The sequence below is a fragment of the Xiphophorus couchianus genome, chromosome 7, assembly GCF_001444195.1.
Source record: "Xiphophorus couchianus chromosome 7, X_couchianus-1.0, whole genome shotgun sequence".
NCBI lineage: Eukaryota > Metazoa > Chordata > Actinopteri > Cyprinodontiformes > Poeciliidae > Xiphophorus > Xiphophorus couchianus.
In genome coordinates, this window is record NC_040234.1 from 23,603,065 (window position 1) to 23,621,934 (window position 18,870).

The 18,870-nt window shown below is 37.3% G+C and overlaps 1 protein-coding gene across 2 annotated transcripts in view; it reads left to right on the top strand.

Moving 5' to 3' along the window:
• The first annotated feature begins 467 nt into the window (after positions 1 to 467).
• The window catches only part of cntn4 (contactin 4), a 227,757-nt gene continuing 209,354 nt past the window's right edge, over positions 468 to 18,870 (top strand). For both annotated transcript variants that reach the window (XM_028023527.1, XM_028023528.1), the window contains exon 1: positions 468 to 1,077. The gene's annotated coding sequence lies outside the window, so the exon portion shown is untranslated. The remainder of the gene's footprint in view (positions 1,078 to 18,870) is intronic.

Below are 18,870 nucleotides of genomic sequence, written 5' to 3' on the forward strand. Positions count from 1 at the left end.
TTTTCCTTCCTATTGTTTTGCACAAATTTGTTTTATATATCTTTTACCAAAACATAATTCAACTCTTTTCATACTTCAAGGGGTTAGGTGCCTTTTACAGAACACTATACCTTCTCATAATTACACTTAATTTTCTCATTTTCAGCAGTTGCCATCTTCAACCAAAGGCTGATTTCACACTTTTGTGATGTTCAACTATTGTCACAAACAGCATTTTCAGTAAACACCTGTTAGTGATGAGGGTGTGCTGCCTGCACATCAAATGTTTATGCTAATTCATTTAATTGATACGTTTGAGTTTGCTCAGATAAATATGAGAATAAAATATTTTGTTGCTGCTAACATGAATTTCCCGCGCCACAGCCAAGCTGACAGGTACTTGGTCCATTAATATCCTGAGCAGCTAGGACATCCCAGAAGCAGTAGCAGGAGGGGAGGAGGAAAGAAAGGAGGAGAAGTACTTGCAGGAGGAGGGAGTGAGAAAGAGGGAAGGCTGTTCCGCTTGGATGGCCGGAGCAGTCAGGAGGCTGCTCGGGAGGGGAGACAGACAAGACATCGCTTTCGCTTTTTGCGCTTCCCTTCTCGGGCTTTTTCTCCTGCGTGCGTCCCGCTCCGCGCTCTGCGAGGACCGGAGCAAAAGAGGGGAGGGCAGGCGGGGAGTCAAGGAAGGGAGAGCTGACGCATCTGAGTGAGTGGGCACACCGAGGCTTCACTTCTCTCTCCCCCACCCCACACCCGATATGCTACCCGCGAGACGCCTGCGCACCGCCCCCGACCCGCGCTGCTGACACCGAGAGGGAGCGACCCGGAGGACAGAGGCAGGGAGAGCCGGCGATGGATGCAGAGTAGCGGCTCAGGAGGGGGGCCACGCAAAAGCAAAAAGCGGAGCGGAAGCGTGTTTTTTTCTTCTTCTTGTTTTTGCGCGCAAGCCATAAAGAGACGCTGTTATTATTATTTCGTTATCTTTTTTTTCTTTGTTTCTGTGGCCCGGAGCGCCACAAGTGAGACATTTAGTTTGGCGACAAATTTCGGATTACTCTGTGCCTGTGATTTCCTGGAAGAAAAAACACACAACAGGTAAGATTATTATTATTATTTATTAAAATTAGTTCTTAAGCGTACCTTAAAATTAAACTCAAACATCTGAAACCAATGCCAGAGAATTATCTCAAGTTTCCCCAGATTACAATAAAACCTTGAGGCTGTGTGAACAGGCGGGATTGCCTTTCTCTGAAATTCTCCGTCGTACTGATCTCATTTGCTCGTGTCTACTTTGTTGTGGGACCGTCATCATGTTGGATGCGAAGTAATCTAAATCTGCGAGCGTCTCTCCGATCGCTGCAGATGTTCGGCTAATCCCGCCGGCTGTTGACCCTCCCTTCCAGTGCCATAATCCCCGCAGATTGCACTGAGTGCCGCCGCCGCCAGTGACCTGGTGTCCCCTGCACGGACGGGACGAACGCGGAGCATAAAAACAAACTTCGTTTTTAAGCCAATTGTTGACCCTTACAAGTAACGTACTCATATTTTGGATATAAATAAAATCCAAAAAATAGTTTTGTCTTTATTTTGGTGATGCTGGTTCGGGTCACGGTGACATGGATTAGACAGGTTTCATAGCCAGTGTCTAACGGGCAGCACTGCAGCGTAAAGCTATCATAATACGTTTATGGGATTTGTGCGTCTGGTCACTGGCATAGCAAGTGGAAGCTATAACTTTAGTTGTTTTGCTCCACAAACACAAATCAACAGTTGTACACTATAAGAACTAATTTCTGGGAGTGCTAAATATTAACCAATAGAATACTCCAATTTTAAATCAAAGATAATTTGTGGGTCAATTCTATGCCAGTCACTGGACATCCATGGGGTCCAGGTACCTGCATTGTGTTTTTGTTGTTATGTCAGGTTAGTCAGTCCTCATCTCTCTGTAAGATATGTTCAAAATTGAACATAATACTCATCTAAATTTAGTTCAATAATGTTGAAAGTCATACTTGGCTATCTTTATCTTTTTGCAAAATACATTGAAAATTTAACCTTTGCTAGACCATAGTACTCCTCTGAATATAGCTTAAAAAATATGTTGAATATATACTTGGTCATCTTATTATCATCTCTTAAACATATTTAGATGATGGACATCTTTCTGTGGATGTCTTGTCAACTTTCACTGTTCCAGTGACATGTTACATTGTTTACATGGAGGGTAATGTCTTCTTTTTGGTATTCAATCCAAACTCATTTTGCTTGGGGAGGGTAAGAACTATTTTTCTTATCAAACATTTTTATTATCCTAAAAATTTTGATTCAATCTTAACAAAGATTGTTAAGTTTTATGTGTTGTTTTATGAGTACATATACATGCATTATCTTTTGACATATCTTTTACATACACTTGATGACACTTAGGAATTGTCATTAGGGTAGTGGTTTTTAGAAATAGAAATATGTTGGTGTAAGTATTGAATGTATGCTTCTTGAAGGCCTTGTAATATTTTTCCACGTTCATGTATTTGTGCCACGTTGACCTCACCAACACATGCTGGCTCACATTTGTGCCACTGTCAAATAGTTGTTGCACTCAGAGATATACAATTTTCTCTCCAATCTCTTAGAAGATGACAGTGCAGTAGCTTGTACACTGATGATAAAAAAGAGAAGAAAAATACTGAAAGAACAATAGAAAAAATTTTAATGTTTCCTCAGTATATCATAGTAGTTATGTTTTTCTATCTCCTCCATGTTTGGCGCCACCCTTTGAATGGGAGTGGTATTGTCACTGCTCACAGGCACAGTCAAAAAAAATTGGGATTTAACCCTGTGGCAGTCATTACTAGTAAACCGCATATATTAGCAGGGATCTTTGGGGGAAACTTTTAGATATCATCTTACTAAGATGATTTAAAAAGTTTGCTACTATTTCAATAAAATGTTATGCTTTTGACTCAATAATTTTCTTCTTTAACTGGTTCACTTTTAGTTTTTTTTTTTTTCAACCTTTGAGGACAAACTAGATTATCAAAATGATCTTAATAGTAAGCCTGTCAAAAATAAGCAATAAATCAATTAATCCCATGTTAAATAATGCATCTCATTGATGATTGTTGTCCACTGGGATGCTCCCTTTTAATATCATTGAAAACATTTGACACCCAGTACAAAGTATTTGGTCTGCACTACCTGCCTCTTTTGCCTGTTTTCTCTGCCTACGCTGAATTACTTTTTTTTTTTTTAAGTACAATTTTGGTTACAGAGACTTCATAATCAATTTTAATTACTGTTGCTTTATTTGTTTTGTCTTCGTTTGTATATTAAAAATGTTTTCCAGTTCTAATGTGAAAAATACTTTAGAAATTAAAGTATTTTTTGATTTTTCAGTGGTATAATAATTTGTGGGACAATGCATCGCCCAGCAAAATTTGTTACCATAACAGACCTACTTAATAAGTTTGAATTAAACAAATTTAGTTTATAATGTATATAAAATAAGTGGTTGGCATTCAATTCATTAGTTTGTCTTTTAGCTTTTGTACTCACTATTATCTACTCTCAGAAATTTTTATTAAAATCTGCCAAAATGTCTTCATATTATTACACTAATTTTTGTTAATAACACTTTGTTTAATGGTGTTGTTAGACATTTAAAATATGGGGGAATAATGACGCAGTAAGCACTATTCATGAGCATCGGTCTGTTGATTTATATAGGCCTGCATGAGACAGACTAAAGGAGCAGCTCCAGTGATGCTCTCAGTGATCGCTTCTACACTTGTAATCTGACTTGACAAGAGCGGAACTTATTCTAAAGGGATGTACAAGGAGAGGCAAAAAGAGAATTGCTTCATCCTACAAGGATTCAGCTACTAGGATTAATTCTCATCTTGGTCCTACTTTCTACACTCACTAGTGCAGCATCAAGGAGACATTACTGATCTCTGATCATAATTTTATTTATTTTTTTGTAAATGATGATAGGGAGCAGGAGATGTGTGTAACTGATTTGATTAGCAAATAGCCATGGGATTCCAGGAATTGATAATCGTGAGTAAAAATACAGCAGTTTCTCTCAGCTCTGTGCAAATTTTGTCTTTCGGGTAATTTTGCTAAATAATTTTCTTAGCTTACAGCAATAGAGATGTTGCACTGGTTTGTATCGTTGCTTTTAGCTATGTTTAGGAACATTAATAAAGTCTCAGTTGACCTTAGAACTGCTAGTCGATGGAAAAAAAAAATTAGTTCTCAAGGCTAAGTTAGATACTCGTCATATGACCAGTAGAGACACCTTGCAGTGTAATGTCACTGGCACAAAAACTGCTTGCTAACCATGACTACCATTGGTTTTAGCGTCAACATAACGATCAAATCTTAAATGTACACGTGTTTTGTTTTGTTTTTTTTCAAAGGTATGCAGTGCTTTGCTACTAACTTTCAAAACTGGCAACTAAAGTCAGGAAAAAGAGTTACTTAAAAATAGCAAGGGAGAGAAAAGTAGGTCAGCTATGCTAGCTTGACAACATTAAACTTGTAGATTGGTGTGGCATTTGGTGTGTTTAGTTTCAGTAAAACAAAAGGCGACCTACACACTAATCTGACAGATAATCAGCAAAGCAGGTGGTTAAAATAGCTGATCTACCAAGGCTGTGGTAGCTAGCTAATCTACCATAGCAATCATTTATTAATAATCGGAAAATAAACATCAAGCCTGAAAGCACGAAACTGTAACACAATGAATGTTATGTTCTTTATGTGGAAATGTTTACATGTTTTTTTGTGTGTTGAATTCTGATACATATAGTGGTGTTACTGCTAAAGCCTTTTTTTTTTCTGCCCCGATTTTCCCTTTACGACAGTCTTACAACGTCCTGCAGTGTGTGGTGTGTTACGTGGTGGTGTGTTGAATAAGCCCGATCTAAAATCGCTCAGTCGGTCACGAACAGTCAACGACTGCCGGCGTGACCGACGGAGCGAGAAAAAAGAACATGAGTAGTTTTAAGTTATTCAACATTTTTTTTGCCTTATTTTCCCTTTGCTCTTTCGCACTGCACTAAATGAATATTACCTACATGTCCAGGTTTTATTTTGTTAATGGGAATGTTCCACTGTGGTATCTCGGCTATGGAAAGTTAAGTAAAAGAATCATCTTTTTGTCCTCCAGAGTTTTGTGTATACACGAAATTTCTGGACGTAAATAAAATGCAACGTTTGTACGCTAAAGCACAAGCCAGTACCTGCTGGTGACGGTTCCTTGCTGTCTAGGTGTCAAGAATAACAGCTGGATTTCGTTTGGAATTTGTTTTTGGCTACCTGCTTGGAGACACGAAGTGCAGCGGCTCCCAACATCCCAAGGCTGGAAGCGGAGCGGCCCTTTAACGCTTGGCCACGTGCTGTAAGCCAACGAACCTGTCAAGAGTGACAGAGCACTGAAGTGACAGGAAAAAAATACCCCAGGATATGCACATTTAGAGCCGCGGCATAAAACATTCATCGTATGCTTTCCCCGGGAAGTAGCCTTTCGAAGAAATGTGTCATCAAGGTCATTTTTATTTCATGCCTCTTCAGGAAAACCCAGCAGAAGGAACGGAGGCTTAGGTTTTCTGTAGATTTCACATTGGTGAGCCTTTGCTGTGAGGACTCAGGAAGTTTCTACTCTACACATTGATTTGTTTTATCATAGAATATCATTTAAGTGTTGACATTACATCTGCCTGGATCCCCTGGGTTAGTCATGTTTGTATAGTCTCCACTGCTGTTCCCTGTGTGCTGTCTGAAAACTCAAATGAAATCAACAGGTCGTGATGAATTTCTTTTTTTCTTTATTTTTTATTTTATTTATTTTTCATTCACCGGAGAATCTGCGTTCTGTAGTACTGGTGAATCACTGTAATGGATTAAAAGAAAATGATGAAAACTGTAGTTTGTAGGGTGTCTAAGGGCATATCTCTCAAAATCATTTTGTTTTTGTTTATCAATCAAATAATAATCATGTTTCCCTGTGGTTGCAATTGTGTTTATTGAGATAGCAGAAATAAAATATTAGGACATATGAGTTTAAACATTTTAGTCATTAATCAGTAGTTCCTTTTTCTTAACGTAAATGTCAAAGATGTTTAGCTTCAGTTCTTTTTCATGGCGATTGGAATTTTGTTGCTTTGGGTCAAACCATTGTTATACATTACTGGTTTGGACATCACATGACTTATAGTTATTCAAACAAGCAACATTGCAATGCTTTGAGTGAGGAATATCGATGATCAGGAATATTACACAATCACGCAAAAAAGTTATTAAAGTTATTTTACACCTACTTATTGGTGTTGTTTTCCCTTCGTTGTGGCCACTTTAATTTTTAAAAGTTCAATAAACATTAAAAACTGGCCTAATGGCCTCGTTTGTTCGTAGAACGTGGCAATATTCATAACAGTTATCAAATTGTTTTGTGGACATGACTCAATGCATACTAGCAGGAGCGCATCGCTAGCTGTAGCGGCTAATAGGCGATCTCCAATCCGTTAAGGTATATCAGTGGGTCAAACATTTGATTCTGTCCCTTTTGACACCAGGAATCTGGCATCTTATGAACATAAGGAGAAAATGGCGGTACTGTGGTGTTTGGTTATTAGCAAAGTTCAGACTAGGTTTTTTAACAAATGAAAAACAAGTCTTTTTTTTATTTATTAAAAGTGTTTTAAAAACATACCAATCTTTGCAAAGACACCCCATTGGCAAAATAAATGAAATACTTCAGAAAATATGCTGCAGTTACAAAAGTAATGAACAAATTTGTAATAGCAATTATTTTCATTCATTCAAAACTTCTCTTTTTGCAAATGCAACAGGCACAAAAAATATCAATGTTCATGTGAATAACATGTTGAAAATGATTTCTACCCTCACAAATGAATGAAATCATGTTTGGCATTACAGGAATAAAACCTGTAACTATTGACCAGCTTTTTGTAAGTTTCTTTCGTGACAAGGTCAAAATCTTTTGAGGTTGGAAAGGATTCCTCTCCACCAAGTCGATACTGATCAAAACTTTAGTACGACTCAGTTAGAAAAAAACAACATATTTACACATTCTAGGAAATATAATTAATCTCAAAAAATAAAAATCAAACTGCCACAACAGCGGTTTAATATTTCATGGATCAAGACCAAGTCAAATTTCCACAAGGCTTTTCATGAACCTAACTGTAAATAAATGAAAGCAGAAAGCCACTTGTTTCAGTTTAGCTGTTTGTTCTGTTTTCATTAGATTTTCATACTTGTTTTAACCTGAATTCTTTTAATGTTTTTTTAATAAACAGCTTGGAGACATTTCCCCTGTGGGACGATAAATGCTGAATAAGCAAAGGTCCTCGATACAGCAGTACCACAGAGCAGCACCGTGTTCTGTCCACCAGACATTACGTGTATAAATCAGGGAGAGGAGCCATTTGTTGAGCCCAGCTGCAGGCGTTGCGAAGAAAAACATGTCTGCCAATCAGCAGACTGGAAATGTTGGTGTTTGTGGCCTCTAGGATCTAAAAATAATATTATTGTCAGGATTATGCTTCATTCATACTCACAAAACAGGAAAGATGAGTTGTGTTCCCACTGTATGAAAGTGGCTGTTGTTTGTAAATGCATTCATGCTTTTTCTTCCTACCTCGTTCCAAAAATAAAAGAATTATTTTTGACCAAAAAAGATATGCACGGCATGAAAGGTTTTCTAAACGGCCTAATCTTGACGATTGTGTTCTGTTTCCTGTTAATCCAGAAGAAATACACTCATGATAATTATGCTGATCATAATTTTTGTCAAAGCAAACTGTGGATTAAATGTAATTTGCAGCAAAGTAAGCTCTTATTGTCATTTTGTGCGTGGTGCTGTGTGTTTGGAGTGCTTGGTTATACAGCAGTGCTGGTTGCTATTGTCTGCAAGTCCCATTGCTGAGTGTCTTTGTATTTTTCAGATGAAGCAAAAAAAACAAAACAAATAAAACCGTTAAATGGTTCTTTGAGACGGCTCCATTTCCTGCTCTATTTATCCTTTCTTATTGAATCTCTAAATGGCCTATTTGTAATTCAATCAAATTAAAATCATTTTCCCTGCTTTTGTGATACTTTATGATGATCTGCCACTTCTAGGCTTTTGGTTTCAAGGCACTGCGTTCCTCTGGGTACGTCTTCACAGACCGTCTGAGCCGCCAACATTTCCTAATTCAAACAATGTTGCACACACTGCCTCTTCCTTGGGAACGGCTTTAATTGAGTGCTTAATAAGAGCACCGCCACACAGCAACCCTCTTCGGCGGGGGATGTGAGCGCTGGGACTGCTGCATTATTAAATGGACTTATATAAGCCCTGGCAACATCTTTCTCTTTACAAGTGATCTTGGAGTAAGGCCAGAGACTTCTGATGATACAGTTCGCCTCTCTTCTATGCAGGGATCATTTTTTTGTTGTTTTTTTATTTATTATTGAAGATCCACATGAACCTATTTTTAGAGGTTTATTGTACATCAATGGGTGTGCCTTTTGTCTTTCCTTTTGGATTCAATCCAACAAATCAATTTAAGAAAACTACACTTCGTTCTGTGTGTTAATAGTTTATTGTGTTTTCACACTAGTCCAGCAGACTCAGTTCGGTGAGGGACCAAAGTTGCAACATTTGTTACATTTTCAGCTGCTGCAGTTCTTTTACACCCCACTGTGTCAAATGAAGTAAACCCTTCGAAAAAACTGTTCCCCTCCTCACCTGTGGTGGTGCTGCGCCAATAACCACTGGAGGAAATTACAAGAAAACCTGTAAAGAAAACACAAACAGTTGGCGCAACTTTCTTCTTCACTAAATTGCAGACGGAAATGGAATTGATCGAGGTTCTAGGCATTTGTTTTGAATGTACCCTCAAAGTATGGAAAAAGGAAATAGACATGGTCCCATTTAAGATGATCACAGTACAATGATACAAAGTAAAAATATCACGGTTTGACAGTATTTTGTATCTTTTCACAAAAGCTTCAAACATTGATAAATCTCAGTCGTCAGGTGTAAGACATGGTCTGGTCCAGTAGACAACAATCTGAAACAAACTTAAAGACTATTCCTACTTTATTAATAGAACATGTAAGTAAGATCAAGTCAGTTGCAGAAACAAATGTTTTTTGTTATTACATACATTTTAGGTATTATTGTGACTTTAATTTAAACAGATGTTTAGGTTACTTAACATAAGACAAAGTTGGATTTAATAGATTAAACTTTGATGGCTCAGTGGAGTATATTATATTGAGTCTAATGTAATCATAATCTCTCATATTTCTTAAGACTTGATTGGATGAAATGAGTCACTCGACCTAAAAAGAGTAGTGAAATGTTTTCAGATTATACTAGATAACTTAATACATTTTCACATGATATTCCAACGATTTTGAGTGTTTATTTCCATAGTACGGAGCCCCTAAGGCAGGGGTGTCCAAACTTTTTGCAAAGCGGGCCAGATTTGATCAAGTGAAGATGCCCGGGGGCCAATAGTTTGTTCGGACATTTTTTAACTACAAAAGTGTCATGCAAATACACACTGTTATAAAACTGTTTTCATTGTCACAATTATCTTTATTTTTCAAATGACAAAATAACCAAATATAAGCCACTCAGGCAAATGAGAACAACTCTAAAAACCCAAATTCTGCCTTTCTTTCATATCTGGAGAGTCAGATAACATTGAACAAACTGTATGAAATACCTTAAATTTACATGAGTTTAAAAATATCTTTGCCTCAAGAACATTTTAAACAGCAGTTATAAGTAATGCAAAGTTATCTATTATTATTAAATCTTAAAACAAGTGAATTCTGCTCGTCATTTACTATATCTTTCAGAAAGTAATAGTTTGTCACATCTACAGGTTCATAACCAAATCTTACTCAAGAGTTTAATAAAAATAAGTGCCATAAATCCAGGTGCATAAATGTTCGTTTCGCTCTTCACTGCTGATAGTGACAGAAGTTACCGTTCAAAACACTCAGTTTCATGTCCTCAACTCTCAGTGCCACACTGTTACTGCCAGGCAAACATTCGCAAATTCTTGCTTCTTCTCAGGGCAAAATGTTCTCCACCATTTTCATAACACAGTTTTGATAAATGTACCTTCAGTAAAAGGTTTGCCATGTTTAGCTATTAACATTAACTTCGTAGCTTGCTTTGGTGGTATTTTCTTTTGACTCACAGGCCCGCGTGAAGAATCGCTGTTGTGATGCCAGTGCAGCTTGGAGCTGCTTCACTTTTTCAGCACGGTCACTTCCTGTTAGCTTGTTGTATGTGTTAGCATGTTTAGTCTGGTAGTGTCTCTTTACGTTGAAATCCTTAAACAAGGCAACAATCTCACAAATTAGACAAGCACAATTGGCTTGATTTTCAGTGAAGAAGTATTGTAATTCCCATCTCTCTTGAAAGCGGCGGCCCTCACTGTAAACTTGTTTTCTTTGCAGTGGCCATGGCAGAAATGAGTGGAGAGCGGTTCACTGCACGGAGGCAGAGACTGATTGTATTAAAGTGGTGCTGCCACCATTTGGTGAAAGGAGGAATTACAGTTTCAAGTTTTATGATTTATTTATTCTGTTTCACAGTGCAGGCGGGCCATAAATAATACATTATAAGACCGAAGCTGCGGGCCGTATGAAATCTGACCGCGGGCCGTGATTGGCCCCCGGGCCGGACTTTGGACATGCCTGCCCTAAGGGGACATGGAGAGAAAAAAAAAGGAAAGAAATCCCGACTTATTATCTCGAGATCCCGACTTATTATCTCGAGATCCCGACTTATTATCTCGAGATCCCGACTTATTATCCCGACTTATTATCTCGAGATCCCGACTTATTATCTCGAGATCCCGACATCAGTACATAACGACCTAATCACAGTGATGGAGGACACCCACCCATGGGGTAGATATATAGATTTTTATTTCGAGCTTGGGCTTGAGTATAAACACATTAAATCAGTGCTTGACAGCAGACATGGATTTAGTATTAGTGAGAGACATCTGAAGAGAGTTTTCAGAGCGCGAGGACTCATTCGGCGCAAGTCCTTTTCCGACTTGGTAGTTTTGGTAGAATTAATTAATAACCAGGTACAGTCCTCTGGACAGCTTCACGGTTACCGATGGATGTACGCTAAATTGCATGTGCATGATATCCTCCTCTGGGACATTTCTGGACCGCAGAAAATGATATAAGTCGTCCTCCATAATCAATGTAGACACCTTCCCCCACGTTTACCGCATAAAAACATGCCTTTCCCCCCAAAAAAAGTAACTCGCGATTTTTCAGAAATGTCGCGGGATCTCGAGATAATAAGTCGGGATAATAAGTCGGGATCTCGAGATAATAAGTCGGGATCTCGAGATAATAAGTCGGGATCTCGAGATAATAAGTCGGGATCTCGAGATAATAAGTCGGGATAATAAGTCGGGATCTCGAGATAATAAGTCGGGATCTCGAGATAATAAGTCGGGATAATAAGTCGGGATCTCGAGATAATAAGTCGGGATAATAAGTCGGGATCTCGAGATAATAAGTCGGGATCTCGAGATAATGAGTCGGGATCTCGAGATAATAAGTCGGGATCTCGAGATAATAAGTCGGGATTTCTTTCCTTTTTTTTTCCTCTCCATGTCCCATTGCTCCATAATAAACACATTAAATCGGTGCTTGACAGCAGACATGGATTTAGTATTAGTGAGAGACATCTGAAGAGAGTTTTCAGAGCGCGGGGACTCATTCGGCGCAAGTCCTTTTCCGACTTGGCAGTTTTGGTAGAATTCATTAATAACCAGCTACAGTCCTCTGGACAGCTTCACGGTTACCGATGGATGTACGCTAAATTGCATGTGCATGATATCCTCCTCTGGGACATCTCTGGACCGCAGAAAATGATATAAGTCCTCCTCCATAATCAATGTAGACACACTCCCCCACGTTTACCGCATAAAAACATGCCTTTCCCCCCAAAAAAAGTAACTCGCGATTTTTCAGAAATGTCGCGGGATCTCGAGATAATAAGTCGGGATAATAAGTCGGGATCTCGAGATAATAAGTCGGGATCTCGAGATAATAAGTCGGGATAATAAGTCGGGATCTCGAGATAATAAGTCGGGATAATAAGTCGGGATCTTGAGATAATAAGTCGGGATCTCGAGATAATGAGTCGGGATCTCGAGATAATAAGTTGGGATCTCGAGATAATAAGTCTGGATTTCTTTCCTTTTTTTTTCCTCTCCATGTCCCATTGCTCCATAATAAACACATTAAATCGGTGCTTGACAGCAGACATGGATTTAGTATTAGTGAGAGACATCTGAAGAGAGTTTTCAGAGCGCGGGGACTCATTCGGCGCAAGTCCTTTTCCGACTTGGCAGTTTTGGTAGAATTCATTAATAACCAGCTATAGTCCTCTGGACAGCTTCACGGTTACCGATGGATGTACGCTAAATTGCATGTGCATGATATCCTCCTCTGGGACATCTCTGGACCGCAGAAAATGATATAAGTCCTCCTCCATAATCAATGTAGACACACTCCCCCACGTTTACCGCATAAAAACATGCCTTTCCCCCCAAAAAAAGTAACTCGCGATTTTTCAGAAATGTCGCGGGATCTCGAGATAATAAGTCGGGATCTCGAGATAATAAGTCGGGATAATAAGTCGGGATCTCGAGATAATAAGTCGGGATCTCGAGATAATGAGTCGGGATCTCGAGATAATAAGTCGGGATCTCGAGATAATAAGTCGGGATTTCTTTCCTTTTTTTTTTCCTCTCCATGTCCCATTGCTCCATAATAAACACATTAAATCGGTGCTTGACAGCAGACATGGATTTAGTATTAGTGAGAGACATCTGAAGAGAGTTTTCAGAGCGCGGGGACTCATTCGGCGCAAGTCCTTTTCCGACTTGGCAGTTTTGGTAGAATTCATTAATAACCAGCTACAGTCCTCTGGACAGCTTCACGGTTACCGATGGATGTACGCTAAATTGCATGTGCATGATATCCTCCTCTGGGACATCTCTGGACCGCAGAAAATGATATAAGTCATCCTCCATAATCAATGTAGACACACTCCCCCACGTTTACCGCATAAAAACATGCCTTTCCCCCCCAAAAAAGTAACTCGCGATTTTTCAGAAATGTCGCGGGATCTCGAGATAATAAGTCGGGATAATAAGTCGGGATCTTGAGATAATAAGTCGGGATCTCGAGATAATAAGTCGGGATCTCGAGATAATAAGTCGGGATTTCTTTCCTTTTTTTTTTCCTCTCCATGTCCCCTTAGGGGCTCCGTACCATAGTACATAAAACTACTAAACAATAAAAAATAAAACTGTACGCCATGAATTAACTACATGTATCCAAAATGGGAATGGCCCACACGGCAGTGCATAGTACAAAATACGGAAGTTGCAACTTTAATCGTAACTTACCAATAATTGGTGGATACATACTTGGGAATGCGTGACATAACTCATACAGACATTTTGAAAACAATCTAACCCATACAAGGAGAAGTTTTGCGGTAGTTACGGATGAACAACATTTACGTGTTTGTGAGACACTTAAGAAGTTGAGAGAAACAATCACAAAATATTTCATTGTTGCTTCTATTCAAGTCTTGATTGTCACGAGCTGATTGGGGCATTCCAGTGCTTCTCAGTAAACTGTATGGTTTGATTGTACAACCAGAAGGCCACAACCCTTTGGAAAATGAAAAAAAAATTAGGATGACAGATGTGGATGTTGATGAAGTAAAGTGGTTATATTATGCAACACGGCAATTTGTTCTTTTGAGGATGAACTCAAGCAACAAGGAAATTGTGAAAATCACCACTCAATTTGGCAATCAATGGCAGCAGAGGGAACATTTTCGTCAAATAACCATTTATTGCTGTGCAGAAACCCTTCTCTTAATTCTGCTGAATTCTAAAGAGGAATACTGTCTGCAAAATCAGGTGCAAAATGCCCTCTGTTTCTCCGGAGAACATAGCTCAGGAATGTTCTGAACAAATTTTATTATTAGACAACGAAGGAAAGCATCTAGAATCCACATGAATAAATGTTAAAGATCCGGTTAAACTGGATCTTTGAATGTATATATTTTGCTTTTATTATATGAATAATATATGAGACAAATTAAAATGTTTCTTATTCTTTTGATCATGTTTTAAATCCTAATAACCTATAAAAATACAATTTAAAACATTTCTATTTTTAGTTCCTGTATCTATTAGAAAAATTATAGACTATTACAAAATGCTACTTATTTGCTAAATGTTTTAGGGACATTATTTAATTTCAACCTTAGCAGAAACATACATCGGAAAAACCCAGCAATGCTGCCTATGTTTATCCACAATATATGTTTATTTCACTTCTTTCTCTTACAATGTAAAATTATATCCATCTTATTTCAGTAGGGTTAGGGCTATTTTTCCAATTGACCTGTAGTTTTCTCTGCTTTTAAATAGCAGAGAGCACAAGAGTGGTAAACTTGATTATTTTTAATTGGTAATTATCTGCAGAAGGCAGAGGATGCGGCCAGGGATCAAGAGATGAATTATTATTGATCATGAAACACATTACAGACCTGATCTAGTCTCAGCAGCAAGATCAATCCTCTTCACAAACCAACATTTCTTTCCCGGTGGCCTGTTATAACCAAACCACAATGTAAGGAATTAAAGAATTTTCCCTTTGTGGGTTTTTTTTTCAGACAATGTAAAAGAAGTGAACATAGATCCTTTGATAAATAAATTTCTCATTTGTTCGTAACAAATGGAAAAATAATTCTTTTTCACTTGGATGAACCCACAGCGCTGAACCCACACGTTAAGCTTTTGCCCGATTATAGATGGACTAGCTGACAGTGGAACAAGTCTGAGTACTAAAACAGAAAAAAAGAAGAAATTTATTGAACCTGATTATCAGTTATTTAAAAAATTGCAGCTCACAATTAGCCACCAAAACAAACAGATTTATTCTGCAGCTAATATTATTGTACACCAAACTGAAGAAAGCTTGTTTACTTTACTTTTCAAAAGTCATTAGACTACAGGTCCATTTCCAGGGCTTGATATTTTCAGACCCCAAAATCTCTTGGTTTTGTTCAGGTGTGTGGACTGCCAAAATGATTTCTGTCACCAGTTGACTTTTATTTAATTAGATTTTTTAATGCCTTTTAAAAATGAACTGTACTGATATTGTACTGATACTGTTACCTGAAACACTTTTCTTTATAGCTACATCCATCGTTGTCTGTGTCTCAAGAAATGTTTTTGAAGTATCTCATTAGAAAAGGTTGATAGAAATGGCAAAATTCTAAATAACTTCCGCAATTTCAGAAAAAGGTTTTTACGCTTACTTGAGGTGTGTTTTCAACTTTTATCACATAGTTAACACACTAAGGGGGAAATGGAAACGCATTTGACAAATCCGTTGTGATGTAGGGGCCTTCTCCATCCATTATCTGAGACAAAACTGAAACATTTCAAAGTCCAGACCTCCAGTTCAGAGAAAAGACTTCATTATATGAAACTGTTATATTGTAATGCATTTACTTAAAAATAAGTACAAATAAAGACATTAACAACACAACACACCCTGCCTTATTGTTGCAGAACACATGATTATTTTCACTCTTGATCCCAAACCACATGCACTATTCATACACATACTCAAATGCCTCTAATTTCTTTTTTAACATGTTTTGTCATAAATTAATACAATAAAATCACATTCTACATTTCTGCTTCTTTGTAACTTGCAACGTTGCATGGAATTGTTCTCCACTAAATCACCACATTGAATCATAGTGAATTATGGTTGAGTGGTGAAACAAATCGTACTGAAAAAGTGTTCACCATGTTTCAGCTGCAAAGCAGGGGAACCCAGCCCTGCACCTTGGTATCTATTTTTCACATATTTTGTGTAAAATGGTTTTAACAGACATGTTACTGAATTACTAAATGCTAAAGTTTTGTTGTGCTGGCTCTGGCCTCTCTCCTAACTTTGTTTGTTCTCCTTATATTTTAGGACATTATCTTTTATGTATCCCGGAGGGGAAGAAAAAGAAGTACTTCCTAATTGGCATTTTCACATATACAGCAGGAGGAACATTGTGTTCATTCAAAATAAGCTTGAAGAGAACTGCAGATGTTGCAGGTATTAAAAATGTAATCAGTTTTTTCCCATTATGAAATTATTAGGTATTCTGGAAAGGCTCTGTTTGTTTATTAGACCGTTTCAGATGTACGGGGTTCAGATAAATGAGTTCCTGTAGCCATTGTATCAAAGAACAATTAGCTGGTTCAGCCATTTAAACTGATGATGGCAAGAAATAATAATAAAAAACAGAAGAAACTTGTTAGCTTACCTATGAAATGTAACGGATATCAGGAAATAAAAAGAAATGGAGCCATTCGGAGCCACCGCAAGGATATCATACATTATCCCTGTGATAAATCTTACATTAACTGACAACTCATTTTACCACATCTACTGAGGTGACTTTGTGTTCCATTATTTTATTTTGTCCATTTAAAATAGAACTTGACCAAGATAATAGGTACCACCTTTGTTCTAGAGGGTGAAGGTAAATTATTTTACTAATATTTCTGCATAAATTGAGTTCCATGAACAATAATAGTCACTGGAGTGCCCCCAAGTGGTCAAATAATTATCTGGAAGAAAATTAATTCTTGGAGCCACTTAAAGTATTTAGCATGCTGAGGTGAGTGAATCTGTAGAATGAGTGTCTGCAAAGGGTAGCACACATTTGATTGGCACTTGCATAAATTCCTAATGTTGGAAAAAAAAACCCAAAAAACCAAAACACTATTTCGCAGTTGTTGTTTTTCCATTAAGTAAAATCTCACATGAATAAGTTTGGTGTGATAAATCATTAACAAACAAAAAGATGACTAAACCAAAGATGAGAAGAAGCCAGACGAAGGATGTCATGGCATATATAGTCCCTTGTATTAAAGGTAAATAATCCGTTTTGAACCAGATATTAACGAAATCTCTCTGAAATAACGATTACAACTCAAAATTGTATCTTATATTAAGTTATAAAATTTAAAGGAAAAAGTTGGAAACAAATTCTGGTTAAACCCAAAACAAATCAACAACACTAACCTCCATATAAACTGTTTTTCAGCAGAAGGACCTAAAAGAGTAAAGGTCAGGAACAGCTTTCTAAGTCTGAGCCTCTTCTCAGGTTAATCAGGTTCAATACGATTATTATTAAGGTGTTCACACTTAACACAGCTGGGTTTTTATGTTTTTACATCAGAAATTTATTTGTTTTTTACTTGAAATGTTCAAATTTGTCATGTTATAGGCAGGGAAATGTTTAAAGTTATATATCAATATCTTGTTTATGTCTTTCTAAATTGGGTTTGTTCAATTTGGATAAGCACTTTATATCCAAATGACTTTGAATATTACAAACAAAAATTAGACCAGATTTACATTTAGAAATTTCCTCTCAGCAGTAAAACAAACCATGGGTGTTAAAACATTTCTGGTGAAAAATAAAAAGAGCAGAACTTTTTACTATTCATTAAAAAGGAAAGGAATAAAACAAAGCAAATTGTGTCGATAACAAAGGAGAACATGAAGCTGGTATTTAAACAAAAACATGGAGGCCTGGTGTTAATTACTCCACAGTAAATAAATAAGAAATAAAACACATATACACATGCACTGATGACTAATAAGGTTGGGGTCTGAAAAGCTGAGAGTGAAAATAATTATCTATTGTTAACTGGACTTTTTAATTAAACCGAGTAAACAGCACAGAGAGCAGAAGGTGATTCACAGCATAAAAACACCTGCATGTTGTTAAGGATGCTGAACTGGGTTTGTCACTTTTCAGAAGGCTCAAAGCTCCAATTAGCATTAAGTTAGTCAGGTTGGTATGTTTAATAAGATAATAATAACTTAACCCCTTAACTGGTGGTACCAAAATCACCAAAAAACGGCTGAAAAGGTAAACCCAAATTAAATCAGCTGCTGTTCTTGAACAATTTGGAGTACATGCAATAGCTTGGTCTCTTTATTCTATTTTTTTTTTCAGTCAAAAATTTTTGAACTGTAAGTAGTTTGTAGCTATTACGTTTGTAACACAAAAGAAATTGAAAAATTTTGCTTCAGCCAGATTTTTCATTTTTATTTCTTGTAAATGCACATTGAGTGTTGAATGTATGGACTGGAAAACACAATAAATCTGTAGAATAAAGTATTCTGCTTGTGGATTTCAAGATTGATCAGAATAGCACAAAAAGAAATGTCATTTTGGACATGTTTATTTTTGAGGACGTACAGATGTTCAACATACAGTCATCAATGAAGGCTCTAATGAAAGATAATGACCAGCAGAATCCTCAGACAGACACATTATTATTGATAGTGGAAATTACTTATATAAATAAAATAGCATATCTGTCAAGTTTTGGATTTGAGAAAACAGGAAACTTTTAGCAGGTTGCTGCTACTGTTAGAGCTGGGAGAGATGGACGGAGAGGTGGTTAGTGTGGTCAGACCTCCTCCCCCCTCTTGCGATACGCTACCATCCCCCACCCTCTCTAATGGTACGATATGGATGACATGTAAAAGAAAAGTCTTTTTGCCCTCCAGTGTTGTCCGCATGCGGGAAATTTCCTTATGTTAACAATAACATGCAGGTGGTCAACATTTGTATATCTGATTAAGTCAGTGCCTCAGCAGCTTTGCATATATATATATATATATACACGCGTGTGGGCGTGTATATATATATACATATATATATATACACGCCCACACGTGTATATATATATATATATATAT